Genomic DNA, 21,604 nt, shown 5'->3' with positions numbered 1-21,604 from the left:
GATAGAGCAGAAACAGTGATTGAGAAAATGCTAGCACAAGATGATGTCTCTCTAGGATATGCAAAGGACTCCTCCAGTTTATGTTTCACTAAACTCCAATCTGACGATCTTGGGGTTGACTGTGAATTCTCTCTGTTTATTTTCATTGTTGATGTGGTCTTGCTAGTTTGTGAAGTTAAATGCATCTTCATTCTATGCTGATTGTGTCAATTTTTTAAGCTCGTGTGTACTGTGAACATCTATGTTACATAGGTACGAGTTCATGTGCTGGTATGGGTACTGCGTTTTCACCAAACTTGGACTCTCGCCAGACATCCCTTGCTAGCTGCCCAAGCTGTCAAAACCCCAACAGTTGCAGCAACCCTACAAACCGCCAAATGAAGAAACCTGCCGTTGCCTACTCGCCATCCGTCGCCAATGGCTGCCCAAGCTCCTGTCGGCATACCGGCATACCAGTACCGGTACACGGGTCTCCCTCACGTACCATGGTGACATAGGTGAACATTGAAGAAAGTATCAAATCTAGATAATTCAAGATCTACAATTGAAGCTCATGCTTGCTTTGAAAAGCACAAACAAGATCATGATTATTATTTCAAATTCCTATTTAAAATGCCAAAAAATAAAGGTTTACTAGCTACGTAAGGAGCACCGGTTTAAGGGGGAAAAGGCTATAGCGGTGAATATAAATCACTGCTAAAAGGACTTTTGGTAACGACTTCTGCCATTGCCAACAACTAAAGGAGTTGTTGCCAAAGACGTTATTGGCAACAAACTTTTCTCCATGGCTGTAAAGGGCAAGGACAGCCTTAGCTATCTGCTAGGGTAAGAGCCATTGCCAATAGGTTTACTGCCAACGGAACTATGGCTATTGGCTAGACAGCCGTTGCAACACCAGGCATTTTTGTTGTGATTTAGACTTGTGTCATATTTCTGATCTAAATTTAAACATAGAGCCAGCCCAAATTTCAGTCTAAATCTAAAACTAAGCCTCAGATTTGGATCAGACCCAAATCCAACTCTAGATCCAAACAAATCCATAAATGACGATCTTGATCCAAAATCGAGCTCTAGATCCAAATCCTAGCTTGAGATCAAACACCAGACCTTAGATCCGAATCTGCACCTTAGTCCACCCAGTTCAAACCTAAAATTAAACCGTAGGTCCAAATCCAAGCTTTAGATCCAAAGTTATACCTTAGTTCCACAAACCCTGTCCAAAATCCATAACTAGATCCAAAATTGAGGTTCAGATCCAATAAAAACAAAATAGATCTAGCAAACGGCCCATAGATCCAAATTAGATCTAAAAACCAAAATTTGGACCTAAACCCAAATTTGATATCTAAGTACCCAAGAGCTCGAGAATCAATTTCCATCATCATATTTGGATTCAGGTCCTAGGGCATGCAGACAAGCTCCCCCTTGCTTTTCGACTCAATTTTACTGTATAAATCCCAAAACTGGATCTAAAATTTGTATTTCAAACTTAATCACAAACCCAATCTCAGAATTGAACCCCGTCGTATTCGACCCTTCCCCGTTCAAGGAAATTTGATTCAGACCCGAAGCCCAAAATTGTTAAAGAACTAAAGCCGAACCCATTTTGTAAAATGACCATTTTTCTCTTGGAAAAAATTTATTAGTTTTTGAATTTTCTTTTAGGATGAGGCCCATGCGGGACCCATCTAGGGTTGTCATGGGCAAAGGCCAACCTCAATGAAGAGGGGCATTTTGCCCCCACACCAGCCTCAGCAACAGCCACCGACAGCGCTTGGCGTTGCCGCGCACAGCCTTGGCCTTTGGGCTCGGGTTTGGTCTATCGTGGGGGCATTTAGCCCTACAACATTCTCTAAAGAATTTGGATGAGGCTAAGAGCCAATCCCCATGAGTCAAAGCCTAAAAAATTAAAAATTTAAAAGTTGAGAAATTGGCAATAAAACTTAAAAAATAAAAAAAAAAATCAAAAGTTGAATTTTGTCTTCATTTCTCTATATAAATACCCTTGAGTGTGTGCTCACTCTTAGAGAACCCTTTGAACTCTCAAACTAGAATTTTAGCCTTCTTGGCCTCTCTCTCTCTCTCTCTCTCTCTCTCTCTCTCTCTCTCTCTCTCTCTTCATCACTTCTTCATCTTCAACCTTGGAGTTCTTCCTCCTTTTCAACTTTCAACACCAATGAGTGCAAAGGGGAACATGTGGAATGCCCTTAACGACTCTCCTCAACTTGTTAGAGTCCTCATTTGGAGACCTTATTGCCGGGTGGTGGAAGTGACGATGTGATCTCTTTTCCGACATATTTGGAGCTAAGAACTACCTTTGAGTGCACCAGAAGCATGAACAAGATGAAGCTAAACCCTCCTTTTTTTTTATCAATTTGGATAAATATGATGTGTTTTTTTCTTTTTACTTCTCGTCGAACCCATGTTTTGCTTATATCTGTTTGCATCCTTCCTGTCGAATGGGGAGTTGTACAAAACAACAAAATTTGAAATTGGGGTTTTAAAAAATTTTAAGAGAAAGGGATATGTCTGTCGATGAGGTCCGACAGTTCTTGTCCCCTTTAAGAGAAGTAATTGGCCAGTGACTAAGCATTTCTCAAATTTTGTACAAGTGATTTGATTGATGCAATCATATATGCTTGTGCATAAAGGTTTTAAATTGGAAGTTCGTTTTGAACTTGATTTTGAACAAGCAACTTTTGAGCTTGTTTTAGCTAAATTTTTGAACAAGTTGTTTGGAAAATTAACTTGTTTTGACAAGCCATTTGAAAATTTAACTTGTTTTTAGAAATTCGGGTGAATTCTTTGGACAAAATTTGAAGATTTGAATTGAAGACCATTATTTTGGTAAAAAATATGGAAATTTAATTTGGTAATTGGGGATTTAAATTTGGAAACTTAGTAATTGGACTGGAAAATCGTATTTGAAAATTGGGAGTATAGTTCACTATCGTGAACTTAAAATTATTTAATGATTTTGGATCAAAATTGGGTAAATTTAAAGATGAGTTTCAAATAGCTAATTTAGATTGGCAAATGAGCTAATTGATCAACTTTGAAAATTTCTTTTGTCCAACCATTGGTCAAGATCAAAAATATGAAATTTTAGATTCAAATGGATTCTCTCTTGGAAAAGTTTGTGAAATTTCTCAAATGTGAAACATACCACCTATTTAAGGCATGAGAGTAGTGCCCAAAAGTCCTATTTAGTTACTGTTCCATATATTTGCCCTAAAAATCCAAATAAATTTATTAAATACTTTCTCAAGTGTTGTATGAATCTGCTTAATTTTTGGAGCACATACATGAAATACTAACAAAGTATTCCTCTTGCTAAATTAGCCCCAAGAGAATGAAAATGACAACATACCACTAGCATAACCCCAGCACAACCGGTTGTGCTATGCCATTAGGCAACCGATCAACTACCTTTAAATTTAAAATGATTGAATTTGAACTAATGAAGGTATAATTCATCAATTCAGCTTAATCATTTTACATCTAAAATGAGTCTAGTTTTAAATTCAAATCTTGTCTCATGGAAGACATGACATCCGATGAAATTGGTAAAGCTGAACTACTGAAAATGTTTTTTTAGATCAGCAACACAATAACTTGGGCATTTAATTAAGGGTGTAGTGCAACCAGACAGCAAGGTCGTTCATATTTAATTATGGGTCAATGTTTAGATTTTTAAAGCTGTTGTCACATTCTGGTGTATTACTTCTCCGTTTTATAAATGGTAGCAAACGTGATACTCGAGTTAAAAGGCATATGTTTATCCAAACACTAAAGCATGATACTCGAGTTAAAAGGCATATGTTTATCCAAACACTAAAGCATGGTAGAACCTTGAAACTATGAAGGTATGGCTAGGAGCAGAGAGCTATGCATTTTTCATTAGAGGTGTCAAATTATAGTTTCAAAATTTTGACATGAGTCAAAATATAAATTTTCAAAATTTCTCAGTAAGATAATATGATTTTTCTTTTAAATTGATGTGTTAATTTTTTAAAACAAATTTTTTTTGGAGGTGGGTTTGGGGCCCTAGCTCCGCCATTGGGTATGGCCATGGGGTTGCACCCAAGATGGTGTCATTAAGTAAACATTAAAAAAATAATTAGGTGTCCAATTGGTTGGTGTGGAAATTAAAAGCCCCATGAATTGGACCCATTGCATTAAACATATCTCTCGTGGACGTCACGGGAAAGTCAATTCATTAAGCAGAGCCCGACACTTAAAAGCTTGCCATCTGCGTCTCAAACTTACTACTGCGCTTAATGTCAAGACAAAACGGCATATGACACTGTGAAACGGTGGAGGCAAAGGCGGTGGCTGTTTAACTTGACGGTATCAGTATTACCACAGGCAGTTGACAGGTGATAAGAATCGAATCTCATGGAAGCATCGTCTTCATCTGATCTGCCCTTTTGTTGTTTGAATTTTCTCCGGTTACGTTCGGTGGTTGAACGCACTCTATTCATTTAATGAAAATGGTATTATATATATATATGCATCACTCGACAACAATAGCAAAATGAAACCTAAGGGGGCTTAAAATAATCCCTTCACTAGCGATGTACAAGTGAAATCCACTTCTATTTTTCAAATTAATAAAATAATGTTAAAAATATTTTTTTTTTAGTTTGCCGGTATGCAAACTAATTTAGAGTAACCAATGATACAAGCAATAGAAATGGGGGTCTTCAGGAGGTAGGATTGAGCCAAGTTGAGCCAGTTAAGTCAAGTTTACTTGTTCAAGCTGGGCCCTGCTCGAACCCCTTTTATCTTGAGCTTAGCCAAGACATCTATTAAAAAAATAATTATTTTTTTATTAGAATGAGACAATGGTTGGGGACTGTTGAACCTACCTTTTCCTAATCACAAGGAAGCTCAATGAAACTTCTCGTTTGTTGACGATAGTGTGAAAAGTCTTTTACATAATCTCTTATTATGAGTTTAAACGTGTTCAAACAAGCTGAGCCTGCCTACTCCTTTGTTTAAAGGAGTTCATTTCTTAACTTGAGTTCGACTCATTTAATAAATGAGTTGAGCTTAGCCAAGCGAGCTCGAGTCGAGTCTAAGTTGGCTTGACTTGTTGAACATCCCTATGTAGAAAAGGCTTCAACCTGCAACATGTTGTATATAAATCTAGGAAAACAGTAGACTGCACCCAGTGTTAATGTTAGCAATGTTGCACAACACTGTTCTAGATGAGATTGGACGACGATGACCGGCAGAGAAATGTGGTTATAAATGCTCTCAGTGCCAAGGCTACTTACCGTGCATGAGAATATAATATGGTAGGGTTGATGGTTGTGAAGGCTTCACATTGTTAGGTTGATTTCCATGAGCATTATTCAATTCTCATGAACATTTTGCTCCAAGTCTGTAAAGCATAGTATCAAATGGAGAGCACCCTAACTTCACAACAAGTCTCAACGCACGCAGTCGTGAACACTAAAGGGAGGGGGAGGTGGTTTTGGTCATCATCTCGACCTCTCTTAAGATCACCCAGAACAAGATGTCAACAACAGCCACTACAAAAAAAAAAAAAAAAAGGATTCATCGACGTCAAGGGAACTGTCGGTAAAACGCTCTATTACCGACAAGCTTTGGACATCGGTAATAATCTGTGTTTGGCACATCCGTGGTGGTCCCTATACCAACGCGTTTTAGTGATGATTTTTAGTGATACTCTCAAACATACGTCACTTTTGAAAAGGAAAAAGCAAAATCAATGAAAAACTTTGGCCGTGGAGATAGAGAGTGAAGAGGTTGGGGGTTGCAATTAATGTTGATCTCATCATTAATGCACCGAGGTGGTTAACTGGTGCACAACACCACCTTCTGCCTCCCTCCCCTTTTTTTTTTCTCTGTGGAAAAGGAAGACGCTGATATTGACGGCTACCTAAAATTTAAGGAAATGCTCTTTTTTCTGGCACGATTAACGGAATCGATATCCAGTGGAAGTTTTCTCACACCAGCCCACATAAACTTGCTTATTTTTATTTATACAATTGATACTCATAGTTATGTCATTATTTACATATAGACTGCCTTTTAAAAGTTTTTGATGTACTAATATTTAATAGTACCCCACAGTCAAAAATTTCTAGCTTCGATATCCTTATCATAAGCCCATGATTTCCTCAGTCTTGGTTGATTGGTCTAATGTAGCCCCCTCTCTAGAGAAAGAGAAAGAAAGAGAGTGACCAAACCATTGTTGCTCATCAAGGGAGTGACCTGAATTTCTAAAGTTATCCATATATGTATCTTTTTCTTGGATTTTTTTTTTCATGCGGTGTGACTATCTAATTAAAGTTCTGTCACTAGGCTTGTTTTGGTGAGACCTGCTGGTAACAGTTCTATCCCGTATTAATTTTACAGGAAAAAACTTATTAAGAATGTAATTTAATTATCTAAAGAAAAAATTGAGGAGCTTTATCTTATAACAGAAAAAAACCCACTTTGGAGTTGACTTTGTAAAGTTCATCATCTACTGCAGAGAACTATAAAAGCTCACCTAATCTTTCACATAAAATATAACTGATCCGATTTTTGAACTTTTTCATTTGATGCCTATAGGAAATAAATCTTTGGTGACATCGATTCATTGAGATGAATATGTCAAGTCAGACTGTAGTTTGGTATTATCAAGTTACCTAATTGATTAATCGTACATATAGCTTGTCCTTTCAAATGTACCAACAAAAAGCATTTCAGCATGTTTTTCTTGAAACTTAAAAACGGAAATTTCGTAACTTATTTGTCTTCGAATATTCATGAAAAAATTAGCTTTCGGAAGTTTATGACAAATTAGGTCTTTTGAGGAACTTCTTAGTAAACTCAATTTCACGAATTAAAAACATAAGAATGTTATTCTAAAGCTGTCCAATATAATTTAAAAACATTCTTGAAAACGTAAATGAATATACAGTCATTAAAAGTGCAAACTGCTCTTAGTACACAATGCATGCCCTCATTCTTGACAGAAAGTTTTGATTCTCATTGCTCGTTTTAGATCCTGTTGCCTACCAGCTGATGTCAGAGGAATTGATTTTTATAGTCTTTCTGGATGGCTTTTTAAAAACTTTCAGGGCATGTAGTGGATTGTACTTTCATTATGGCTTTTAATCCCAAGTTTAATCCATGACAAGAAGCATCAAACAAGCCTAGTCTGGGTTTTGGGGGGGGGTGGGGGTGGGGAGGGGAAGGAATATGCCAATTTCATTACCAGGTGCCAGCTTTTCAATGTAACTGGAATTTATCATAACATTATTCTTGAATTTGTGAATAATGAAGTTAATGATCTACTGCATAAGATCTTATTCTTTGCCTAATGTGTTTGAGTAATAGGCCTAGTTGTTTCATTTCTGCCCCAATCTACTGTTTCCTAGATCCATTTCCCCCTTGTTTTGACTTAAGCTTTTGTTTCTTTCTTGTCTTCCTTTTGTTGCTGAAATTATTGTCTCTCACTCAAATATAGCTCATAATTTACTATTTTATACTATTTTTTCAAATCTATTGAGTATATTAGACTTTTTTTGTTTGCAATTTCTTGATTGATTTGTAGTAACGTGACAACATAATTTTGTTCTCTTGAATTGTGTTTCACTCAAGAGGGGGACATTTTTGTTTCACCTGCTTGAAAACTGCAGAAAAGGATGCCATGTTTTGTTTGTTTTAGGAGCAGCAACTTAAAACTGATTTTTATGTACTTGCACTATTTTTGTCTCTACAAACTGCAAAAGCACCCACTGCCTGCTGCTATATTCTGAATTTGTTGCTGTGGGTTGTAGCACATATCATCTTTTGGATCTTCAGAGTGAGATACAAAATCAACTTTTTCTATTCAACAAAGGTGTAACACAAATATATACTAGTCCAAGATAGCCTCTTGGTGAGGAGATGTTGTAATTAGTTGGGACAATGAAGCAATTAATATGCTGCATGTTTTATCTTTTTCTTAGTTTATGTGTAAGGTCCACTAGTACAGATTAGGCATCCAACGTACATCAAGGACTTTTGGTGATAAAATAAATAGTTGAACAAGTTTATATGCTTTCGAAGTACACAACTTATTGTTGACTAGTCTTATTTTTTTTCAAATGCTTAATTTCACTTGTAGCTATATACTATCTTGCTTATGGCCAGACTAGCAGTAGAAAGACCTTTACTATGAGGGGAATTATTGAACTTGCTGCAAGGGATATATACAAGCACATAAGAAGTGTGAGTTATCATATTTTTTTAATATATTTTATAATAACTTACATATATCATAATAGTCTAAGTTGAACCTTATATCAAGAAAGCACACCAATGAAAAAAGGTAACACCACCATTCCTTCCTCTTCATCTCTTCTTCACTTTTTTTTTGTGCTTATTCTCTACCTCTCCATCTGCCTTTAGTTGGTGATTCCTGATTTCACCTGTATTCCTTCTCTTTTTGTTTTTTTGAGAAACGGCGTTCATTTGATCAGTTTAGGCCCCCAGATTCCTATTGCTGCTTACTAGCATGAAGAACAATTCCAAGTCCCACCGTCAGGTAAGTTCTTTTCATTTCTTTAGCTAGAACTGCATGAGTTTGTGGTTACCGTTTCTTGATGTGTTTGTAATTGATGTTCCAAAGGGAGAGAATAGCTATAAGATCTTTGCATATTACTTGTATGTATTCGTATCCTAGGATATAATTTGCATACTATTTGTTTTCCTTTTCTTTTTCCTTTTTTGGTTTGCATGATATATATTTCCAGTTGTGGATGTGAAGAAACTGTCCTTTCTCTAATGCTCATAGTCTATTGTGGTCCTTCATTTGATGTTCTTTACGATGTTCTACCAAACTAATCATGTGCCTCAATTACCTCTCTGTTCTTCAGTTTGTGTTTTGCTTGATCTTTGATTTGCTGGAAAATACCATAGTTTGGTTAAGCAATAGGTAACCTTTTAACAGGAAGCTAACTTTTGTTGAACTTCTTCTTGGCAAGACCATTAGTGGTGTTGTGAGAAGCTCAACAAGTGATTTGAAGCTCTCTGATGCAATCAAGTAAAACTTGAAACTGATTACGACCTAATTAATGTTTGTAGCCTTTGGTTTTGGGGGCTATCTCAGGATTTTTGGATGTGGCTTTTAATTTTAATACTCAAACTTTTGAAGATGATAATCTTCTCGGTAAGTTTAGACATGGAATACTAGAAGATTTGTGTAATATTCTTTATGAAAAGAATTGAACCATTTTTTGGTATAACATTTTGGCTTAAAATTTTGAATAATTTGTGCTGTTGGCAGCAGCAGCAGCAGCAGCAGCAGCAATGGCTAGCTCCTCCTGCAAAGTGGATCTTTTGGATAGGAAACTTTTCCAGACATTTATGAAAGGTCGGCCAACGTCATTACTTCTCCCACCTTCAAACTAGGGAAGGTACACTATTGACAAAACCAGAAGAGCTCATACTGCAGCTGCAGCAGATCAACAAAGGTTTGAACAAGAATATAGCAAAAGTGCTTCATTGATTCTGACATAATGCAAGAAGGAAAGAAATGCACAAAAGGGAGTATAAAGGCACAAGTTCTTTTAACATGGTTCGGTATTAGACAATGTGCATGGTCCTCTATATATTTCTCTCTCAAAAAAAAAAAAAAACGTAAGAGAGTTAGAGGTTTTCATTATATATAATGAGCATGACATGCGAAGTTGCCCTTATAGATAGGCATTACATTAGGTAAGATTGCATTTGATAGGTTACAATTTGTCTTTTTATCTTTATCTCTAACGCCTCATATTATGAATTATCATTTCCTTATTGATTGCACCTATCTCGTTGCTGGCTTCATTTGCTTTTATCTCTTTTCCTATTGTTGTCATTATAATGTCTTCAATAATCATTCCCATGTTCTCACCTCGAAGAAAGTGCCACAAGGGCAAATGAAAATTCTCCTTCCTCTCAAGGTCGGCCCACCCTTGGCTTTCCCTCACAAAACTAGCTTCACTCTATCCAGATAGTAAGGCAATTCACATTTAGGGGATCGGGGTCCGGGGTTAGAATCATGTGGTCATTGTCATGCTTTGTTGTTGTGTCATGCCTTTGGCTTGCAAAGAGGCATGCAAACTGTGTGCGACATTCGAATTGAAGAATATACTATAGGTTCACCAAGGCTTTCAAGCAAGCCACTACCTTATATGTGTAAAGGCATTTCCCTTGGAGTTCTATGCCAAGGATGATTTCCCGTAAGTAAACTTTAAAAATAAAAATAATAATAAAGTTTCCACTCTATTTTCCATGAAAATCTTCACCTCCATTCCACCAACCTATTAAAATTGATCTGAATCAGACTAAATCATCCACTTCGAATCAGCGGCGGTCCGATTTGATATGGCAGCCAATTCAAATTAATGTTGTTCAAAATCAGCCTATTTTAGCCAGAATCAACCAAAACTGGCTTAAATTAACTTGGATAACAATGCCCCCTTCCATCTTTGCAGTACAAGGACTTGTCATCACAAGAGCTCAAAACTGATACTTGCTGCCTACCAACCCTTGTCCGACCTATTGTACTAACCCCTTCGGTTGAAGATCAACCTGTCCTTTTCTATTCCAATATTCTCAAAAATTACCAAGTGAGTGATTTTCTATTTCCTTTTAAAGTTTATTTTTTAGATTAAAGACATTTTTAAGCCAAATCAATTCTCATACAATTCCAACACCGATTTGCCACTTTGTTGGATCATTAAACTTTTCGATTCAATTCAGCAACCGATTTTCCATTAGCTAATCGCAAAAAGATTGTCTTCTTTTTCCAAAATATTGCTTCTATTTTGTTTAAGGTGGTAATTTCTATATTTACTTCTTTTCAGTGTATTAATCCCCTTAAAGGGCTTCTATTGTTCAACTTTTGCTATGTTGAAGGCCACAAAAATCATTTCTCTTCTTATTGAATCATCTTATCGCACGTTACAATGATAAATAACTATTTATATAATTTGCGCTTTAAGTTATTGTTTCTGGATATTGTCAACAACTCTTTCCCCCTTTTACTTCGTTTCTCTTCTTCCTTCTTTCTCTCGATGACTATATCTTCTGCTTAATCCCACTCATGGTCTATATCACTTTATGTCCTCTTTTACTGTAAAAATTTTGCCTTTTCAATCACGTCAGTTTTTGCAATTTTAATGCAGGTTTCTATTTTTGTTCTTTTTTCTTCTTCTAATTTATGGGTTATGTTCTTATTCCTACTGCATCTTCTGTCATTTCAACTGCCATTTTATTTTTCTTCTCGTCTGGACGTACTCTATTCCTGACTTGGTTCATTTGTCCAAGTCATTGTAGATTTGATTGCGGTTGTCTTTACTAAATAAATTAAATAATATCGGTTCAAATACATAGCACAGTCCTAATGCCCTAACAACCATATTTATATTTAGACACCTTGTCTTCACAAAATTTTTTAACATTTGTTTAGGAGTACACTGAAGTGTGACAGCAACCATGTGATTTGAACCTTAGATCCATTAAGTATGAGTCATCTTGCCAACCACATTAATTAACCAAACAGAAAAATTTGGTGTCCTAAAGTTTTCGAGATAAGATCCAACAATGACCCACAACAATGTTTGGCAATGATAACAGTTCCTCATTTTTCAATAAACATGCTACAAAGATTGAGACAGATTTATAGAACTTTTCCCTTCGCCAAATACGTTTGCAGTACCGTTAATCACGGGCAGAGGGAAAGGGGGCCCCGCATAAGCCATGGCCCCACCCTAGCTAATTGAAAAAAAAAACATTGAAAAATTTGAAACTTTTTAGTTGAGTCATGTGTTGCTTAGATGCGGGTTTAGTTTGGCCCCACTCAAATCTAGAGGTTGGACTGTTTGGCCTGGTTTTAAAAAAAAAAAAAAAAGTCCTATTGATTTTTTTTTCTTTCTTTCTTTGTAAGAGTAGAACAATGATTTAGATGTGCAAGTTAGATACGTATTGGTTGAACTTGCTTTGCTTACGACACACATCATCACTATTTTTTGTATATTTTTAAGTGAGGACATAGTTAGGGTTTAGTTTGATTGTCAGCTTTAATTTTCTCCAGATTAAGGGTAAAAGGAGCAGCCTTGAATGTCCGCAAGCTCAATTCAAATAGTAAAAACAACTCTTTATCTTTTCTTTTTTTTTTTGTTTCATCCAGTGTTCGATCTTTAACATGCAATGATGAGACAAAAGATAAGTTGTCTCAGTGTGAATGCCATGATCCAATATCTTTTATGAACCCACTACAAGAATATGAGAACTATATGGAACGACGTAGAGCAAGGCAGTTCTTGTCTGCTAGATGGTTTTTTGAGCTGCCAACATCAAAGGTGAAGGTCCCAAACATTTTATCTTTGATTCTTTCCTCTTTCGTCTATTTTTATTTGTTGCCACTCATTGCTTTTAGAGAACGAAAACCATCAATCATGATGATAACAAGTTTCTGTACATAGTTCCCATGGTTTCCATATTTTTTCCATGCACATGCTCTCTCTCTCTCTATGTGTGTGATTGTAGATTTTTTGTCCAAGTTTGGATGGAAAACTTTCCTGCCCTCTCTCAGCATACTATCTGATGCATTGGGTAAGGCTGTATGTTTAATTCAATGCAGGTTGCGATTGGACATAGTTCATAGTTCAAGATGATGTGGAGGATTTTGGACTAAACGTCTCCAAGCTGTCCATGTTGTTTTTTTTTCACTCCTCTCTCTCTCTCTCTCTCATCCTCCCACCCTTCCTTTCTCACCCATGTAAGGCTGGAGGGCAAGCAACGGGTACTCAGTACCAGCTAGATAATTTATTTGGCCGGTTCAGTTGAGCCTAAGCTTGGGTGGACTCGATATTTTGTTTAATATTTATTTTATTAATTTTTTATATATAAATATTTTATTATTATTAATTATATTTATATATTATTTTATATTAAAAAATATAGTTTTTAATTTAAAGGGCTCAGGCTGGGCTGGGGCTCGGGTTTGAATAGTCGGACCGGGCTCGACTTTTGCTTGTCGGGTCGGGCTATCCAATACGAGGGCCTGCATGGGCCTTGCTCCATCACAAATTTTTTTAAAAAAAAATTAAATATAAATTTAAAAAAATTTCACTTGTCTTATATAAAAGTTTTTAAAACTAATATTTTGACATTTGTCAAAATCTAAAAACTTTAATTCAGCCCCTCTCATTGCTCCCCTCCAAACTATCTCCTCCACAACAATAGTGGCGTGGTACCATTCTCTCATGCCGGCAGGTTCCCCGGGGCTCCGTCATCTCGATGATATCGGCCCACCGGCGTTGTGAAATGGTGCTGGCAGCCGCCTCTTACCCTTCCCCAACTGTCCTCTTTTTTTGGGGAGAAGATGGGTGGAAAACTGCACCCATCTTGGCGGCCGACCCGTGGGAGTGAGAGAAAGAGGGAGCATGGAAGAGAAAGAGAGCTGGGAAAAAAATAAAATGAAATGGAAGCATAAGAGCCATCTGACAACTGTCCATTTAACATTAGAGTGATGGTTCAATATATATATTAGGGGTGGGCATCGGGTCGACCTGGGTCGGTCCATCGGGCCTGAAGCCCGGGCTCGGGCAGGGCCGGGCTACCAAACGTCAGGCCCGGCCTGGCCCGCCGTGAAGAGGGAGACGAGAGACGGGAATGGGGAGCCAAGCCGAGAGGGAGACAGAGCGGGGTGCGGGGGGGACGGAGGTGGAGAGGGAGAGGAGCGAGCTGCGGGCCGCGGGGGCTGCGGGGGACAGAGGCGGAGAGGGAGAGGGAGACGGGAAGGGAGAGGGGAGGGACTGAGAGAGGGAGAGGGGGAGCAGAGAGGGAGGGGTGCGAGCAGGCCAGGCGAAGAGGGAGAGGGAGAGGGAGCAGAGGGAGAGGGAGACGGAAGGCAGAGGGAGAGGGAGAAGGGAAGAGAGAGGGAGGGAGCGGAGGGCGGAGGCCGTCGGACCGCCCGAGGGTGGGAGTCCGGCCGGGCCGGGCCGCCCTTCCCACCCAGGCCCGGCCCGATTTGGTTATTGGGGCGGGTTATCGGGCCCGGGCCCGACCCGGGCCAGGTTATGGGGCCCGGGCCTCACCCAGACCAGGTTCTAGGCCCAGCGGCGGCCGGGCGGCCTATATATATATATATCAACTGTCCATTTATATATATATATAATAATCTTTCGATTGTGTCAACTATCATCAAACAATTAAAATTGTCGATTGAAATGTTGTCAGTACATAAGTCATCATTATGGCCTTCATTGTTAAACATGCTGTGAGACGCAATTGACACACGTAAATAGTTGCGTCGGTATTTGTAAAGTCCCTACGCGTTTTGACTTCAAATTTAAGGAAAAGGTGAAGAAAAACCTTTCATAGCAGCAATATATTTACACTTGGCGATAAAATCTAGATAGTAAATAGAATTTTAGTTCTTGTACAAACAAGACCAGGACATAAGCGGAGACCTACACCAGGGTGGGGTGCATGCAACAATGTGCATTCAGACCAAAAAAAAAAAACGGAGAAGTGTGGTATTTTAAGGATTAAAAAATATCTTTACTTAAACTTTTAGTTTTTTTTTTTTACTTTATTCTTAGCACTTTAAGGGTGGGGCCAAAAAAAATTCTGGTTAATGAACACTAGTAGTATAAGTTTAACTTCTAAGGGCATTTATATGCAAACAAGAAGAAAAAGTAACTTGAAGTTTCAATATGAAAACAATTACTTTTTGTAAAACTGTGTAGGCAATTGCCCACATTTGGCCTTGCCTTTGGAAAACTCCCTTCTTTTACTGATCATGGGTATCTTGATCACACTTTAATACATAATTTTTTATGCACCGATGGCACATATATAACCTTTTTTATGCACTGATGCCGCATATAACCAGGTTCGCTTATACCATGACACATATAACCAGCTTCGCTTAGACAGAAGTAGTTTCACGTGTATGGCGCCTGGGAATTGTTGGCATATTGATTACCTCTGTCTCTTTTCATTGGCTGTGGGCGACAGGAATTCGAGTTAACTGCAATCAACCTCAAAACTACCGGCCTCTTGAAGAGGCCACTGGCTGCTAGCCAACGCTTTTAAGGTGAAGGGGCATTTGGGTCATTTAAAAATGATAATAATTGATGTTAATACTTTAATGGGATGGACGCCGGCCACTGGCCACCAGCTAAGTGTTTGACTCGAATTTAGTTGGGAGTGTGGGCAGCTGAGGATGACGACCCTTTCGCCTTCCTGACCGCCATTAAAGGCTTGGCCATAAACTGAGTCAATATTCCAACTGACTTCCAGTCCCCATGTCCTTATCATAGTTTTTAAATATCGCTCTCTTATCCTCTCGGAGTAGAGACGCCTTCCTCCTCTCTCTTGACTTTTCACCACCACTGGCTGACCAAAGTCTTAGGAAGCCAACAGATCTGCCAACTATGTCACCAAGATATGGGGTGCCGATGCTGGTGCGGGTGCTTACGAAACACATTTCAAAAAATTTAGATGCAGCGGCTGGATTTGTGTTTGGATGGATTGACTTCTGTCTTTCTATATATATATATATATATATATATATAATTGAAATCAAGAGACCATCCATGTTGTTTGATAGTTAAAAAATTGAAAACTATCCCTAAAAGCCTTTGATACAGTTTATGGTGTAGTGTTCATTTAATGATGGTTTATGGTGTCACTAACAATGAACAATAAATATTTTGTCATCCAACCATATCTGACATTTTGATTTGTGTGTGTGTGTGTGGCAGAGGTGCAACTCAGGAATTTTTTGTCGCATGAGTCAAACTATAATTTTAAAATTTGAATAGAAGCCAAAATAAAAAAAATTAAACTTTTTATATATATTAATCTAAAATATTTTAGATTTACATATAAATTTTTAAAGTTTTTATAAAAATTTTTAATTTTTTTTATATATATTAAACTATAATTTTTTAGATTTATGTTTAAATTTTTAAAGTTTTTAAAATCTAAAAAAGGCGCCCAGGGTATGCCCGTTAACAGTTTGGTGCTATTATATATTTATAATTCCTGCGGTTGATGGTTCTCTGGTCCTATACAAGTGTCAGTTACCTCTATGTTTTTTTATGCTAAAACAGCGCCAATGTCGTCATTAGTTCTATTGCTAACACTTTCCTGCCATTGCCATTGTAAATGGTAGTGGCGGTTGGAGCTATGACGGTTTTATTACCACTAAAATAGCGCCAGTGTTCGCCTTCACTGGCATTAAAATTGCATTAGAGGTTGGTTACCCCAAACGTTGTAGTGAATAATGTCTTTAATTCAATTTTTTTTTTTTTAAGCATGACAGGACAAACTATATGTTATAATATTTGACAAAACGTGAGGGAGAAGAAGATCAAGTTTGATAAATGTTGGTAGAAGGTCAGAGCAATTATTGGAGCCTTTTTCGGTCGCCTGGAGTGACCAGCAAAATAAATATCTACGTTTGGGTTGGCAGGTCAAACACGCGATCAATAGTAACGATTGTTTCTCTTCGCAAAGAAAGCGATGCACTTTCTTATTACTATTCTTCTACGCATATGGATTTTGCACACAGCTCTCCACCTAAATCCTCTTCCATACTTCATTCAAATATGTAAAATATACGGATGAATCCAGGACATTGATAAACTAGATCATTATATATATTGTTTTTCTTTTCACTTTCTTCAGAAATAACTTTTTCAGTCGGGCCAGTGTACGTACGCCCTTTTTCCTTTCTCCCTTTTTTCAGTTAAGGGCATTTTTGTTTTTTTCCCTTGTATTTACTTCAATCTCACTGGCAGGATAGGATCATCTATGTATATTTATTGCATCGGGCGGTCGGAGGAGAGGATGCGGCGGTCGGACACCGTCACCGGCGATCGGAAGGCATCGGATTCCTGTGGCTGCTCCAGCGATGGGGAAAAGGCTTCTTAGTCTTACCGCGCCAAGGATGGAGTCGAAGGGCGAGGAGCTCGACATCAGGGTTGATTAGAACCTTTTTTTTAATCATAATGTAGGGCCGTCTGATTACAAAATATAGACGGCCACCCGACATTGTAATCGTTACAACAAAAAACTATTTTAATGAGAAAGTTATATATATATATATATATATTATCATTGTTTATGAATAGTCTTAATTTAATTATATTAGATGGATGAATGACTATAGATAACCAGTTCACTCACTGTTTTTATATAAAAAGGAAAGAAAGAGAGAATGTTTTGTTATATATATCATTATATGCATCGTCTTTTTTAAGTGAACATGAGATTAACAACCCACTACCAAAAGAAGACTCGAAGATCCCCCGATTCTTCTTGGTTTCAAAGTCCTGGGTTGCATAGGACCTATGGTATATTCTTCAGCTAGAGTGTTACAATTCTACCTTTTATGATCTAGAATAGTACCTATTAAAATTCAATAAACAGTTGCCTTCTATGTGCTTGTATGTCTCACAACTATGCTACGTCCTTTGAAACAACATGGTTCATATAGTAAAATATTTCATGTTGGTAAAATATATGAGTCCTTCAAACATTAAGAATTTTTACCACATGAGTCTCGAACTCCCATTGATCTAGTGACTCGGTGACAATTACAGGTCGGAACATACCAGCATACCAGCTGGATGATGAGTGAGGGGCCCTGTGGTGGAGCCAAGTTGTCCACTAAATTTACATTATTTACATACATAGACTTCATTATTTTTAGTTCTTATATATGAGTGCCCCTTAAAGTTTGACATTAAATTTAGAGTGCCGTAAAGCCAGAAATTTTTTGCTCCGCCACTGAGGCCGATTACTACCTTCCTACATGGAACCAGTCCACAGCTTCTCAGATCTTTCTTCTTCATGTTGGAATGAACAGGAAACGGCTTGTGATCTCAGCACGGCTTCTCCATGCACATTTCATGCCTTAGTAATGAGCCTCGAGCTTGGTTGGTGAAGCTGACAACCCACCATTACCCCATAAAGGGCTTTTCCTTCACTTGCTGCCTTCAATAATTTCAACGCGTATATGAAATGCCATCATATCTCTTTGCATGTAAAGTGAGCTTGACAAGCCACCAAAGGTTTTGACCTTGGTCGAGCCCGCCATTAAAGACATAACCAAGGAAGCTTCCTAGCGCATTGCTTTCTTTATTATGTAGTTATTTACTATTTATTGATCTTTGCTTCTCCATTTATTTGCTTTTCAGCACTAAAGAGGCCTTGACTCTGCATTTATTTAGTTTCTTCTCTAGTTGCTTAGCATCGGTCCAACTAATTTGCTTTACTCATTTATTAGGGCTGTACATGAGCTGAGTCGAGCTCGATCTTAGCCAGCTAGATTGACTTGACTCATATATTGTTCGGCTTAAGCTCGAGCTGAGCTATAGAAGGTCAACTTGAGCTCAACTCAATAGACGGAGTCCTGGCTTGAGCTCGACTCAATGGACCGAGTCCTAGCTCGAGCTCGTTTAATTTGTTTGCCAACTATGTATTTGACTTCATATCTTTCCTTGGTTTTAAGTTTAGCAATTTCAAAAAAAAAATGACAAAGACAACCAAGATTGGATGAGTTTACTTGAGTTTAATTGAGTCGAGTTCATGTAACTCGAACTCGACTTGTTTATAAGCTCCAATTTTTAGTTAAACTCGCCCTCGAATCATTTACAAATGAGCCGAACTCAAGTTGGCTAGACACATTATACAGCCCTACCATTTTCTTAGGCCCTTAATAAGTAATGAGAAACAACAAAACCTAGTAGCCTGAACATGCAAGGTGCCCTAGGGATGGAGCAAGATTTTTTTTTTTTTTTGAGTGGGATTAAATAAACCTTTTTCTACATTTTTAAAGGTCATGAATGAGCAAAAAAACAAGTGGGGACTAAATGATATTTTTGAATTTTTTTTTGCATGGGTCCACTATATCTTTTAAATTTTTGCAAGGGCTAAATTAAATATTTTGAAAATGTTAATGCGTAAAATGTAATTTTTCAAAATGTTAGAAGGGACCCTTCACTACCTCCCATATATGCGGCTGCTAAATGATAGTTATGATACACGTTATCTTATAGTACAGACTATTTGATATGTTTGAGCCTGCACAATGAGCACCGGCAACTTTTATCTAAGAGATTGTTAATATCGCTAACTTTTTGAAAAACAATGTTTTACAAAGTGGTACTGTTATTATGCATGGTGGTGTTTTTAAAGGAATGTTTGGCAACAATAACAATTTATTATTATTATTATATGAATGTGTTTTAAATTTTGGAGCAATTCATCATGAGACATTATCACAAATATTCTACGAAACAACTACAATCTTTGGGGTAGTTTTATGGAACAGCAACAAAGTGTGGCAACAGTCCCTAAACAAAATATCAAAAAAAAAAAAAAAAGAGCTTGTTTCTCATTTGTTAAAATTCGTCTTGTGGAAGACTCTCTCCTTAAATAATTTCTTTTTGTTTCATAGTTGAATATATTTTCAAATTTTCCATTGGTTTGCCTTTATTTAACGCGTTTCATGTTTATTACTTATAACACACGAAATGTATATATATATATACCCTACAAGTGCATACTTAATATTTTATTAACGTTTACCTTTTAGTTTTTTTTTTAATTTACTTAAGATTTTCGTGCTTGCGTCCTTATTTTTTTTCCTTATATTTTTAATTGGTGATTCAAACATTATAACCCTTAAGCTGCTTCTAGGCTCTACTTCACACTCCCCTCATTTTTGGTTGAGAAAGTACTAGACATTTCTATGTCGACATAATGACTTCTTCGAGGAATCGTGCTCCTTTGTCTTTCTTTCTCATGGAAAAATAATTCCCCAAAAAGCACTCCTCCACACCGGTGTCCAACATTCACTTCTACCTTGAAAGGTTTAATTGTGACAACATATATATATATATATATACATATGTGTGTGTTTAAAAACTACGTTAAATACAATATAAACATCTTAATGTATTTATACAAACTATTTTAATATAAAACATGCTTTGATTCAAGTAGTTTTAATCAAAATGTTGATTTTTTTAACTATCATGCCATGGAGGGGTTTATTTGTTTTCCTCATCATAAAAGCACAATTAGAATCTAACAAAGGATCAACTTAGTACATGTTTTGCATGACCCCTTCTTAATACCAATAAGGTCAGATTGTAAAAAAAAAAATGCTTTAAAAATCAAAATCAAAGGGTCTAGTTTTTATTTCTGGCCTAAATGTCTGGTTTTTACCAAAAGTGGTAAGAATTAATAGGGGTAAAAAGAAATTGAACTGAACTAAAAAAGTAGGGTTCCTGACGGTTGGACATGAGACAACTAAACCGTACATTCATACAATGGGGTGGCATGAACGGGATCCGGTACAGCTGAAGTGAGAAAACTTTCACATCACTTCCAACCCATGTGCATTCCATGCTGAAGTTATAGATTCTGCTGGAATCAAATCAGATCCAGATTTAGAACCAATTACCTCCAGGGTTTTACAGAAGCTTCGGCTAAGCAGCCGGTCACTTGTTCCAGTACTGCCTGATATACGCAAACACATATGCGCTTTTGGGCTTCGGCCTTCATTCAAACAATGGAATTCTCCTCCCGCTCACTCAAAATCTAGAGCCACATTGGTCTTGTAAAATACAAAGAAGATCTCAAAAATGTGTAAGCAAATCGTTCACATCCATGAGGGCTTGCAATAAAAGAGAAAAAACATGACACGCTACCCAAAAATATTCACGTTTTTGTTTGAAAAGTGTGAGGCGATTCTAGAAACTATTTCTAAATCCAACACCTACGAGACATAATCGCTCCATGTTTTCTAAAGTATGAACATGACGCTGACGCTATTAAAACAAGTGTTAAAAAGGAACATGTATTCTCAGAACACATTGTTTGTCTCATTATTCTCATTCTTTAAAAAATAAGAATTGCATCAATCAATAAAAAATTTTGATTCTAGAATTATAAGTTCGTTCCAAGATCATAACTCTAGAATTATGAGCCCACCACCCTAGGAGGTGGACTTATGATTCTAGAATTCGGGAATCTTTTCATCTTTCTTTGGAGCACAAGACATGAAAATCTTAATTCTTGAATGATAGAATTTTAGTTCCTCAAACAGGGAATTTGTAATTCTAAAATCAAAATTCAATACGATCAAACTCAAAAGAAAAATTAGAAAAAGAATTTTCATTATTCCAATTCCAAGTTAAGGTGGAAACTTGATTCTGGAATTTTGATTCCGTAATCAAAATTCTGAGACATCAAACGCCCACTTAAGCTTGATAAGAAAACAATTTCCCAAGAAAAAGAAAAAGCTAGTCCAGGCATCTGAAAAGATAAATCCACCCATACAAAGAAAACTCCTATTTTCATATGCATGAGAAAGGGAGTCACTTTCCCACAATCTTAGATAAAAGGAAAGGTTCGGTCGAAGGTCGATTCCTCCCAACTGCACAAGGGCAAGGGCAAAAGCGTCCGTTCACTAGAGGATACCATGGGAGAAATATACTCAAGAGGAGGAGGGTAGAAAAGACTTTTGGTCCAATAAATCAAGCCACCCAATTTCATTGAATGGAGTTCAAAGCTGGCCCAACTG

The sequence above is a fragment of the Nymphaea colorata genome, chromosome 7 (genome assembly GCF_008831285.2).
Source record: "Nymphaea colorata isolate Beijing-Zhang1983 chromosome 7, ASM883128v2, whole genome shotgun sequence".
NCBI classification, from domain to species: domain Eukaryota; kingdom Viridiplantae; phylum Streptophyta; class Magnoliopsida; order Nymphaeales; family Nymphaeaceae; genus Nymphaea; species Nymphaea colorata.
Note: the sequence above shows the minus strand (reverse complement) of the source record.